At 36.3% G+C, this 12,500-nt stretch overlaps 1 protein-coding gene across 3 annotated transcripts in view; it reads left to right on the top strand.

Moving 5' to 3' along the window:
• The window catches only part of LOC145287841 (histone deacetylase 3-like), a 653,483-nt gene that overhangs the window by 394,419 nt on the left and 246,564 nt on the right, over window positions 1-12,500 (top strand). The window lies entirely within an intron of this gene.

The following is a 12,500-nucleotide window of genomic DNA, read 5'->3' as shown; positions in this document are numbered from 1 at the left end:
TAAAATGTTAGTTAACTAGCCTTTTCTTTTTTTATATCAATTATCGTTTTAATAGAATTAAAAATGAATGACTCAAATTCATTAAAAAGTTTTTGATAATTATATATGAAAAAAAATAAAATGTTTTCTGATTTATCCCCACACTAGTTCATTTGCCGGTTTACTACTGCTCCACAAAATTTGCTACTTGAAATTCTTGAAACATTAACTTAAAATAATAAACATTTCATCCATAACTTTTGCACAAAACAATCTTTCTCATTCATATAAATAAATAAACAGTCCCAATTTTGGTAATTTAAATACAAATTAATTTGACTTTTCAATGTCAGCCTAAAGACAAAATTAATTTGTATTTTATTTGAAATTTAGAAATAAATCACAACTTGTTGAAAATCAAGTTAAATTCTCTAAAGAAAAGAACATTTAAATGCAAATTCTAGATATTTGTCCAGAAAAGAAAACTATATTTCCAAACAGCACTATTTGTTTTATTACAATCAAAACAATCATTAAATTAAAATAAGGAATAATAGTTAATTGGTAAAATGTCCTTTTTGAAAAAAAAAAATGCAGATAACATTGTGACTTATATCACACGTCTGTTGTGTAAATTGAATAGTGTGACGCGCATACATGGAAGTGCACAAGAATTGTGTGCCAGTGTATGAGTCAGGCCTACCTGCAGCGAAAAGTGAAACCGGGACCTTTAGATTGCAGATCAAAAGTCTGCTAATAAGTTGCATCCATCTTACCTCAAAGCGATAGTTGAGTTTCGCTTGACAACTATTAAAAAAAGCCGCGGTGTTACAAGTGTAATGGACTCAATCATAGGGCAAGCGATTGCCTACTGGATAGTGCGACGAGAAAAGATGTTTGTGTCAAGCCTCGAAAACCTATCACATGCTATCGATGTCAGCGACAAGGGCACATTGCTTGATTTTTGTCTGGGACACGAGTAATAGGCCGAGAATTCAGCGCCAATCTCATCCTCCAAGATGGTGCAAATGGCACATTGCCGGTTATAATTGTTCACATCAATGGACTACCATGTACAGCTTTAGTAGATACTGGATGCACACAGTCACTGGTCCGCAAGTTGTGTTTCAAGGAATGGATGTTAGTTGTGGATAGATACTTACTGGGATTTGATTTATTGTTTGAAGTGGATGCAATCGAGCAAGCTGTGTATAGTGTAAGTGAGGTAAATTTTCCACATTTCAGGAAGACCAATTTTGCTGCTATCACCATCACCGAGCCTGACTTCTCCACAGAGTATGAACATAACACTCGGAAGTTAACCACATTGTGGAAAAGGACTGGTGACCAACCCCCACTTACTTTAAGAAATAGACTTGCAGAGTATCCAGCCCCAACACCAATTCATGAGGAATTTGATCGCAAACTGCAAGTCTGGATCAATAATGGTTTGCTGCTTCCATATTCTCTGGACCGAACTTGGCTCTCCAAAAGGTCTAATTTCCTTCATGGATGTTTTGCAGGAGAACAAACAGAAAGTGTGGCCTATTATGAATTATTGGGAGCAAAATGAGTACATGGACGTGCATATGGCCAACGTGGATGTTTGCTTACAAAAATTGAGGGAATGGTGACAACGGGGATCAAACGTTGCAGTGCTGGATCTATGCTGAGCCTATTTGCAAGTACATGTTGACAAATCTCTGTGGCCATTCCAAACAGTAGAGATCAAAGGACAACGATATTGTCTTACCTGCCTTTGGGCTTAATGTTGCCCCTTTAATAATGTGGGCCATTGTTAATACTGTCCTTAGCCAGGATAAGACTATAAACGTGGCTATGTCTTCGTATATTGACGCCATTTTTGTGAAATGAAAGTGTGTGTTCTGCAAGGAACATTTGGAGAAGTTTGGTCTGGAAAGCAAGACCCCAGAACAGCTGGGATTACATGTCCAGGAGGAGTATGGAAAATTTTTAGTGGCATGGAAATGATCTTCCAGCAGTGGCCAATAGACTTACTCGCTGAATTGTATTTTCAGTGTGTGGAAAACTGACTGGTCATTATCCTGTGTGTCTCTGGTTACCTGTCACCACAGCGTTTGTAAAACGAAGCGCAAATATTATGACAATTGGATGGAATGACGAAGTGCGAGACCCTATTCTAGTGAAAGGTGATTGGTCTATCTGTGGAGAAAATGTTACAGTGTGGGTGGACACTAGTTCCATTGCTACAGGTGTGGTTGTGTGGAAAGCAATGGTTCCGTGGCAGAGGATGCAAGCTAGCTTCAAGCTGTGCATGAAGACAAGCACATAAATTTATCTGAGCTTGATATTGTGCTGCGAGGTGGCAACCTAGCATTACAGTGGAAAGTCAAAACCATACATTTATGAACAGACTCTATGTGTGTATATCGGTGGATAACTGACACCTTGTCCCGGACGGACAAGAATGCAAACCAAAGCAGCTTTGGAAATGTTAATTAGGCGTCGCCTCTCGACGCTCCAAGATTTGAAGCTAGGTAACATACAAATATCCGTGCATGAGGTCGCCAAGCTAATAAAGAACCTAGATTCCAGTAAAGCAACTGGCCCTGATGGCATCCCAATTATAGTGTTAAAAAAGCTTCAACCAGAACTTGCTCCCATACTTACGAAACTATTTAAGCGCTGCCTTAAGGAGAAGTGCTTTCCGACTCCCTGGAAGACCTCATCGGTTTGCCCTGTATTTAAGAATTCAGGTGATAAGTCATCTCCCTCTCAATATAGACCAATAAGTCTCCTGTGTGTTATGAGTAAGTTGCTGGAATCCATATTAAATAGAGAAATAGTCAACCACCTCAGCAGGAATAACCTTCTTAGTGACACACAATATGGTTTCCGCTCTGCAAGATCTACCGCAGATGTGCTGACGGCTATATCCCACAGGATTAGGGAATCTCTTGACAAAGGCTTCCTTTCTAGGGCAATTGCTCTCGACATATCAAAGGCCTTCGACAAGGTATGGCATAAGGGTCTACTTCACAAGATTTTCAGCTACGGTATAACTGGAAATGTTTTCTCAATCATTAAATCATTTCTCTCCGATAGGCTCATAAGAGTAGTGGTAGATGGACAAAAATCAGAGCCTGCAATATAAATGCTGGAGTTCCTCAGGGGTCAATCCTGGGTCCAACTCTCTTCCTGATCTACATCAATGACCTTCCTAAACACATACTTAAATCATTCGTTGACATCTATGCTGATGACACGACCATCTACGGCAACACATCAAAGGCTGTAAATGACAAAGTTCTCTCTGATTCTCTCTCCTCTGATCTCGAGCGCGTGGTTCAGTGGGGGAAGATGTGGCTGGTTACCTTTAATGCATCCAAAACCAAACTGCTATCCTTACATCATCAACACTCTGATCCCCAGCTGGCATCAATTGTGATGGATGGCTCTCGTCTGGGTGAGGCCCCGTGTTTTGACAAGCTTCTGGGTTTGACCTTTACTCCTGATCTGAAATGGAACACGTACATCAAGTCTGTTGCCAAGGTCGCTGGAAAGATGGTGGGATCCTTCTACCGCTCGAGAAGATATCTCACTACAGATGCAATTCTCTATCTATATAAAAGCCAAGTACGTCCAAGGATGGAATACTGTTGCCATATCTGGGCAGGAGCTGCTAAAATAAGCCTATCCTGCCTTGACAGAGTACAAAATAGACTTTGTGGCTTAGTGGGGGATGCCCTTTTCTCTACCCTGCAATCTCTCTCCCACAGAAGAGATGTTGTGAGCCTGTCCTTGTTTTATCGTTATTTCCATGGCAGATGCTCGTCTGAACTCCAATCTCTGGTCCCCCCTCGCCAATCTTTCACGAAAAACACCCGTCTAGCTGAATCCACTGTGAAAAATTTCCCCCACTCTATATCTGTGCCTAAATCAAAACGCAGATTCCATGAACAAAGCTTCTTTCTTAGAACTGCACGCCTGTGGAACTCTGTTCCGTCTGCCTGCTTCCCTCCGGACTACAACTTGGATGTGTTCAAGTCCAATGTTAACAAATTCCTAATGAACTGCCCCCTTAAGTAAACATTTCAGCAAATCTCCTCACTAACGTAATGTACTTGCAATAACCCTTATCCCTGAGTGGCTTCCGGGCCTTGATAAGTGGTGATCACTGTGTAAAAAAAAAAAAAAAAAAAAAAAACTAACGATCAATGTAGAGCTCATTAAGTCTCACGATAACAGAGCTGAGCAACTTAAGTATCACAGCAGTGGTTAAATGAGATCCACAAAGCAGCAGAATCCAGAGAACTTGTGTCTGATGTGGCCGCAGAACACTAACACGGGTCTCAGATACAGACAATTCATCGGTCTAATTGACATCCCGGTGTGAAAAGGACATGGTACTTTATGAAGTTAGTCAACCCACTAATAACTGAAACTGAAGTGCGGTCGGTGGTTGGGGATTGTAAAGAATGTCAGTTCATAGATCCAGTCCCAGTGCATTGGAAGCCAGGTACGATTGCTATGGATATAACCCATTTCGACACTCAGTTGTACTTGACGTTGATAGACTGTGGCTCTAGCCATTTTGCCATTAGGAGGCATTACACTGAAAGGATTCTGCTAGAGTCATTAAACAGTTACAGAGTATATTCTGTGAAAGGAGGCCGCCGACCGAATTGCTCACAGATAATGGCACTGTATTTTGCGGAAAGACATTTACTAACTTTACACAGATGTGGGGCGTGCACATTCGATTTCGTTGCACCCACATGCCCTCTGGAAACAGAATAATCGAGAGGTCCCATCGCACAATGAAACGTATTTCAGCAAGAACAAAGTGCACAATCTTAGAGGCAGCGTACTGGCACAATGCCATGCCTAAGGATGACAAGACAGCCATGACGGCACTTGCGAATGTGCTACACAATTATAGGATCCGTGTCAAGGGTATCAATGAAGTGACGCTGCCCGACACTACATTTCCTAATCCATACAAGGAGGCAGATGCGGTTTAGGTAAAGAGTCCATGGGGAAGATGTACGACGCACTTCGGTGCAGGAACAATGACAAAAATAGTCAACACTTGATCTTAGACACAAAGGATGTGCGCTCAGCATGCCAACATAATTGCATAATCAGATGACGAAGCCCCACTGCTGTATGAACAACTGGAAGAAAGCTCTTCAGAAGATGATGCACCCAAGGATCCAGTGTATGACTCGGGTCTACCTGCTGTGAAAAGCGAACCTTGGACATTTAGATTGCAAATTAAAAGTCTGCTAATGAACTGCATCTGTTTCACTCCAAAGCGACAGTTAAGTTTCGCTCGACAACTATAAAAAAAATGGTTTGGTGAGTGATTCGGGTGGAGGGTGGGCAATTGAAAAATATTGCTCTGATAACATGCCTTGCGGTACTGCATTTCATATTGTGGTGTTTCGATTTGACAAGATTGTTTGGTAGCGTGTTGTGCTGGTCGACGATGCTTGCTTGGGAACATGGCATGTTGATTCAACGATATTGTTCGGTGGCGTAGCGTGTCAATTCGGTGGTATTGGTTAAGATTGCGTGGATGAATTTGTTTAGGACTGTGCTGTCAAGTGTGATATAAATATATATTTTTTTTGGTGCCCTCTCTCTCTTCCCTCATGAAGCGACAAATAGAACGTTTTGACTTTACCATTAGTGCGAGAAATAGGCCCAAGTTTCATATTTATTCATTTAGGTTTAATATGTTAAATTGCTATTTTGCAACAGGGTTTCTGGAATTGAATACCAAATAATTTTAACATTTTCTTTTCTGATTTTTAGATAAAAAAATTATAACTATATAAAGAGACATATGGTTTGTATTATGATTGTTCAGGTCTATTCGGATATCTGATGTAGAAATTTCAAACTGAATCATTGATTTAAATGTATGTTGATTATTCTTGTTTTGTGCTCTACAAAGGCATTTATTAGAACTACTTATTCAGTTAGGTTTATTAAAACTTTATAAATATGAGTTCTGACCAACACGTCACCATCTTCTATCTATCTATAAATCTCAAACGTCTGTTAGTGTGGATGTTTGTATGTCCACCTAAAACTTTCGACATACCCAACCAACATTGACAAATTTGATATCATTTTAAAGTTTAGACCTTTGGAAAAATAATATCAAAAAATTGGCCCGAACGGTCAAGTTTAAGTTGGTCATCTGGCTGGTTTTCTGCAGGGAGGGGGGGTCATAAGATTTAGTGAAATTTTAACATTAAATACTACATAATAGTATTGCTAATATTATTTAATACATTTTTGAAAAAATGCTGGCTAATGATCGGATGTGATGCCAGCTCCCTTTAATGGCGACTTTTAATACTTAGATTAACCGCTTTTGAAGGGTAACTTGATATTATAACCCAATGTTAAATATTAATTTTAAAGTTGAAAAATTGGTGCTAACGTAATTATCGCATTTCAAAACGTAAAACCCCAAATTTATGCGAAAATCCAAAGGGGAAAATAAAATTATGAGTGATCGAAAATAATTACCGACAAGGATCGAGTTGCTATATTTTAAAATGTAAACAATGCATTTCCTAATCGTCCAAGTCATAATCCAAAACATTATATATAGGCGAGTAGGGAGGGAAAGGCGGAGGGGCATAATATGAGTTAATCAGCGTTTGTTCCTCTAAAGCCTTATACTTACAGATTTTAATATTATACGAAATGTGAGTTAATGGATTTAGTGAGATCCCAGCCATAATCTCATCCTTATTTTCGAGCAGGAGGGGATGATAGTCTAATGTGTTCAATTCAAATGATGACGTCATTAACTTTTCTTAAAAAAGATGCATATAATATATTCATGATGTACTACAGTGACATAAGATGTCATATTCCAAAAATCACATGGCTGAACTGCTGATACCAAAAATCAGTTAAATGGATCACTGCACGCTTTATTTCATGTATATTTTAAAGAGTGGGGTGGAGGATATTAATCAGTTCCAGAAATGGCAGAAACGGTTTATGAGTTAACATTACTATATTTCAAGTATATTTTGACAGTGGGGTGGTGGATATGAAGTCAGTCCTGGAAATGGCAGAAACCGTTTACGAGTTAGCATAATTATATTTCATGTATATTTTTAAGAGCGGGGTGGGGGATATTAGTCAGTTCCGGAAATCGCAGAAACCATTTACGAGTTAAGTAGTGGGGTTTCATATTTAGGAGAATGACGGGAACATATATAACAATGATGAGGGCGAGAGGGAGACATTTATACAATTCTGGAATGCTTGAGACTTCATATAGATACTGAATGGGGATGTATACAAGTTCTTAACACAGAGGAGGGGAGATACATAATCTTGTAAGGGTTACACAATGTTCATTACAAGATGATTAACACGTTACCTTTGGAGTGTTGAAAGATGACACATGACAACAGTTTTACAAAAACACAATGATGATTCTTTATTCATTTGACCGGTCGAATGCTAATGACGTCAGGAATTCAAATTTGAGATCTACATAGTTTAATGTTCTTCCTTTCGCTTCTAAAGGACTGACTCCAACTCAACCCAACTCAATTGCTCTCGACTCTACTCTTCTGCTGACTCTCTGACTGACTAACTCTAGTTCCTATATTGAGAATCCTCCTTCGTCTATGACGTCAGAAGTGTGTTTCCCAAATGTGGCCAATTCACGCTATGCATGTTTTTCCAAACTCACTTTTAACGACAAAAGAATTCTGAACATATTATTCTAACCTATTTTTTTAACAATATATTTTTAATTTGTATTCTTCAGTTTTCTAAATGAATGGACAATCAATTCTTTTTCCGATATAAACAATATCTAACTATTCTAATAGAATTTAACAATAGACTAAATTCTAACATTCCAATTCTTTACCTTGCTTACAAGGTTCGAGTCTCGGCTTATCCTAATCTCATTTTCACCTATCTAATACTCTTCTTATTTACATGGAAATCATGAAAAATGATGAAATGTGAGTTAATTGATTAGTGTGTGTGTTTGTTTGGGCTGTTTATTTCATTACAATGTATCTAAGTTATTATTAGCCTTTCTCTGTAACATTATTATATTTCATGTATATTCTTGACAGTAGGGGTGGGGATATTAAGTCAGTCTCGGAAATTGCAGAAACCATTTACAAGTTAACATTACTATATATCATGTATATTTTTAAGTATGGGGTGGGAGATATGAAGTCAGTCCCGGAAATGGCAGAAACCGTTTACAAGTTAACATTACTATATTTCTTGTACATTTTTAAGAGTGGTGGATATGAAGACAGTCCTGGAAATGGCAGAAACCGTTTATGACTTAACATTACTATAAAATGTGAGTTATTTTATTGGTGTGTTTGTAATGAAATAAACAGCCCAGACAATGTATCAAAGTTTTTTTGTTTTTTTTTAGTTAGAGGGGGGCGATTATGTGGGTCATAATAATAAAGATTTTAGAAATTAGTAACATATCCAAGAATTATGAAAAATGATTAAACTTGAGTTATTTGATTGGTGTGTTTGTAGTGTGATAAACAGCCCAGACAATGTATCAAAGTTATTATTTTAGTAAGAGAGGTGTGATATAGTACGTTAAATCATGGAAAATGATGGTCGAAATTAGTAACATATCCTAGAAGTATGAAAAATGATGAAATGTGAGTTAATTGATTAGTGTGTGTGTTTGTTTGGGCTGTTTATTTCATTACAATGTATCTAAGTTATTATTTTAGTAAGATCGGCTGATAATGTGGGTTGAATTATGCAAAAATGATAGTTGAAATTAGTAACATATCCAAGAATTATGAAAAGTTATGAAATGTGAGTTATTTGACTGGTATGTTTGTAATTAAATAAACAGTCCACACAATGTATCAAAGTTATTATTTTAGTAATGGGGTGGAGGTAATGCTCATCAAATCTTTAAAAAAATAGTTGTCGAAATTAGTAACCTATTCAATAATTATGTAATATGATGAAATGTGAGTTATTGGATTGTTTAATGAAATAAACAGATTACCCGGAGTCACCCGGGATTGAATGAGATACATGCAAATGTATGCAAGCAGAATACATGGGCGCCTGGGATCGAGTGAGATAGATGCAAATATATACTAGCAGAATACCTGGCGTTGCCTTGGATTGAATGAGATTGACTGAAATATATACTAGCACAATACCTTTCATCGCCCAGGATTGTATGAGATTGATGGAGATATATACCAGCAGAATACCCAGCATTGCCCCGGATTGAATGAAATAGGTGAGAATATATACTAGCAAAATACCTGGCGTTGCTTAGGATTGAATTAGATTGGTGAAAATATATATTAGCAGAATACCCTGCATCGCCCCAGATTGAATGAGAAAGGTGGAAATATATAGAAGCAGAATACCACTCATCGCCTGGGATTTAATAATGCACGTGCAAATAAATACTAACAGAATACCTGGCATCGCCGGGGATTAGATGAGATTGGTACAAATACAGAATAGACGAATACTTGTCGTCGCCCTGGATTGTATTAGATAGCTGCACATATACACTAGCAGAATACCTGGTGTGGCTCAAGATTGAATGAGATAGGCGAGAAAATTTACTAGCAATATCCCCGGCATTGCCCAGAATGAAGGAGATCGATGGAAATATATATTAGCAAAATTCCTGGCATTGCTCAGGATTGAATAAGATACGGGCAAATATATACTAGCAGAATAATCAGTGTCGCACTGGATTAAATGAGGGTGGTAGAATATAAAGTTTGTACCGGAAATAGTTTAAACAATTTTCTATCTCAAAATTACTTTATTTTTTGAAGTCGATTCCGGATATGACTTAAACAGTTTATGATCTCAAAATTACATATATATTGTTGGTTTTCTATGAAAGTTTACTAGGCCAGTTTCTGTAGGGGATGATCTATATTTTTTTGAATTTTTCATGTTATTATCTGGGAATGATGTGATGGCTGAAAGAAGCATGATTATGTTAATTTTAAACGTGCCTTTGAGTTTTCTTTTGGGGATTGGGTTGTCCGTTTTGGAGTAAAAAAGTGTGTGAAATTGTTTCTTATATGTATTTAAATTACTCGTGTTAGTGTAGGTAAAATTATTTTAAATATGTGTTGTATATTACCCGTCCTTGCAATGGTAAAATTATTTCATATACATGCTGTAAATTATCTACCCTAGGTAAAATACAATTATTTCATACGTTTAATATCCGTCCTAGGTAGGTAAAATATTCTTTTGCTTGAAATAGCAAATAATACATAGACATTAAAAATTCCTCTCTCCTAAGAATAACAAATATATTCAAAATAAAATTCAATTTTCTCATTGTTTATACAGTCCTGAGAAATGCTGGGTAGCCCCGCTAGTATAAAATAAATGTTAATGATGATAAACAGTAACAAATTAAATGAAATCCCCAACCAACCACAACACTTAAAGAAAGCTCTGAGGATACGGTGGCTGAAATCTTTTTTGCAGTCAAGACCAGTTTGATTGTAAATAATGAAAAGCAAAAATCAGCTGAGAAATAAAACAAAATTTCAGTTTTCTTTCTTTGCTTTTTATTTTTACACTAAAAATATTATTCAACTAATGTTGTGTTCAAATTATTTTAAAATCTAAATGAATGCATTGACCATAATACACTTGCCAGCACACAAGTACAAAACAAATTACATATAGAATAAATTCTTAAAAATGTCAGTATATTATTAACCTTGAAAAATGTGTAAATATTGAATACTAGCAGTACCCGCTAACCAGCATTGCTCGGTGGAAGCGTGACCTCCCCCTCCAAAAAAATTAAAGTACTGATGTTGTTGCTGCCCTACCCCCAACCTTATGTTCCAAGTAACTTTCGGAATAGACACCCCCAACTCTTCATGGTAAGAACGACTATTGGAATGTCAAGGGCAGGTAGAGAGAGGTAGTGTAGTAAGTAATAACACCCAGCCATATAAAAATACAAAATAGCAGCCGGGGGTGGGGGGGAATTAAAGGCAGTAGGCACCCCAGGTGGAGAGAGGTGAAAAAAATGCAAAATAACAAAAAACAAACAAAAAAACATCCATTTAGCCGTTGAAGCTGTGGTAATGTTCATTGGTTATTTACCGGTCTCTGCGACTAAAAATAGTTTGTCTCAAAGTTTTATTAAGAAACAGATGTATTTAAGAACAAAAACATGGAATCCTATCCTAAGAAAATAAAACGAAACTTCCATGTATTTATATGTAATAAATTCTTTTAATTACTGCATTTAATTATCACTGTAACACCCAAAAAAATAAAATGAAAAGTAAACAAATGTAAATAAATCCTAATAACAATCCAAAGGAAAACACCAAAAAAAAAAAAAACTGATGGTTTTTCTTTCCATTTCAATAAAACAAAAGAAAAACAAATAAAAAATTAAAAAACACATGAATTCGATAATAAAAAAACTGAGAGAGATGGAGAAAAAAAAAAAGCACGGAATGTTATCCATATTTATTGCAAGTCGAAAACAAGGAAACACTATATGGTATATTTAAAATAATGACCCACCCCCTTTACCCTATAGTTAGTGTCAAATATTTCACTTATCGTAACAAATATATATATATATATATATAAATATAAATGAAAAGTAAACAAATGTAAATAAACTCAAATAACAAACAAAAGGAAAACACTTAAACAAAAAATGTTTTTGTTTCATTTCGATAGTATAAAAGAAAAACAAATAAAAAATAAAAAAAACAAAAAAAAAACAAATAAAACTGCTTGAGTTCGATAATAAGAGAACTGGAGAAAAAAGAAAACGGAATGTTATCTGCATTTAGTGCAAGGCGAAAATAAGGAAACACCCCCAAAAAAAGTAAAATAAAGGAAATGTGGATTATAATTTTTGAGTTAAGTATTTTAAAATGCTTTTTAATTGGCTAAATTGTAATTGTATTTATGTAGCGGTAAGCGAGGACAATAAGTTTAAGTTTGGTGAAATGTTTGTTAAATAACGGAATAAGTTTATTTCCAGAATAGGAGAATGTTAAGTATCATCCAATCAGAAAGAAAAGAGCTCTCTGGGGAGACGTTTGTATTTTGTTTTTAAAGTAATGGAAGGTGAATGCTATGTCTATGAGTTTAAGGATCAGTTACGAAGGGTAGGGTCTGTGAGTAAAAATATGTGGTGTAGGAGGGGAACGGTGGGAAGACTTGGTGGCTAGATAAAAAAAAAATTGAAACTATTTCCTCTGTAGGTGATTGCAATGATGTCGCTCCTAGGAGTAAATATAGGGTTTAAATTTTACTAATCAATGTGTCTGAAATGTTGTTCTATAGGTACATAGCATATTGGCTAATAGCATAGACATAATGAATTTTTATGTGTCATCTGTTGCTGTAAACCTAAAGTATATTGGTCCAGAGCGGAAAAACTGCAAAGTCTTTATTATATACAGGGATTAATCACTATCAAGGGACACTTGGTATCAGTAAATTGGTAAAATGAA

This window comes from Euprymna scolopes, chromosome 11 (assembly GCF_053919585.1).
Source record: "Euprymna scolopes isolate OS-2025 chromosome 11, ASM5391958v1, whole genome shotgun sequence".
Classification (NCBI taxonomy): domain Eukaryota; kingdom Metazoa; phylum Mollusca; class Cephalopoda; order Sepiida; family Sepiolidae; genus Euprymna; species Euprymna scolopes.
Note: the sequence above shows the minus strand (reverse complement) of the source record. Positions and strands in the feature narration are given on the sequence as shown.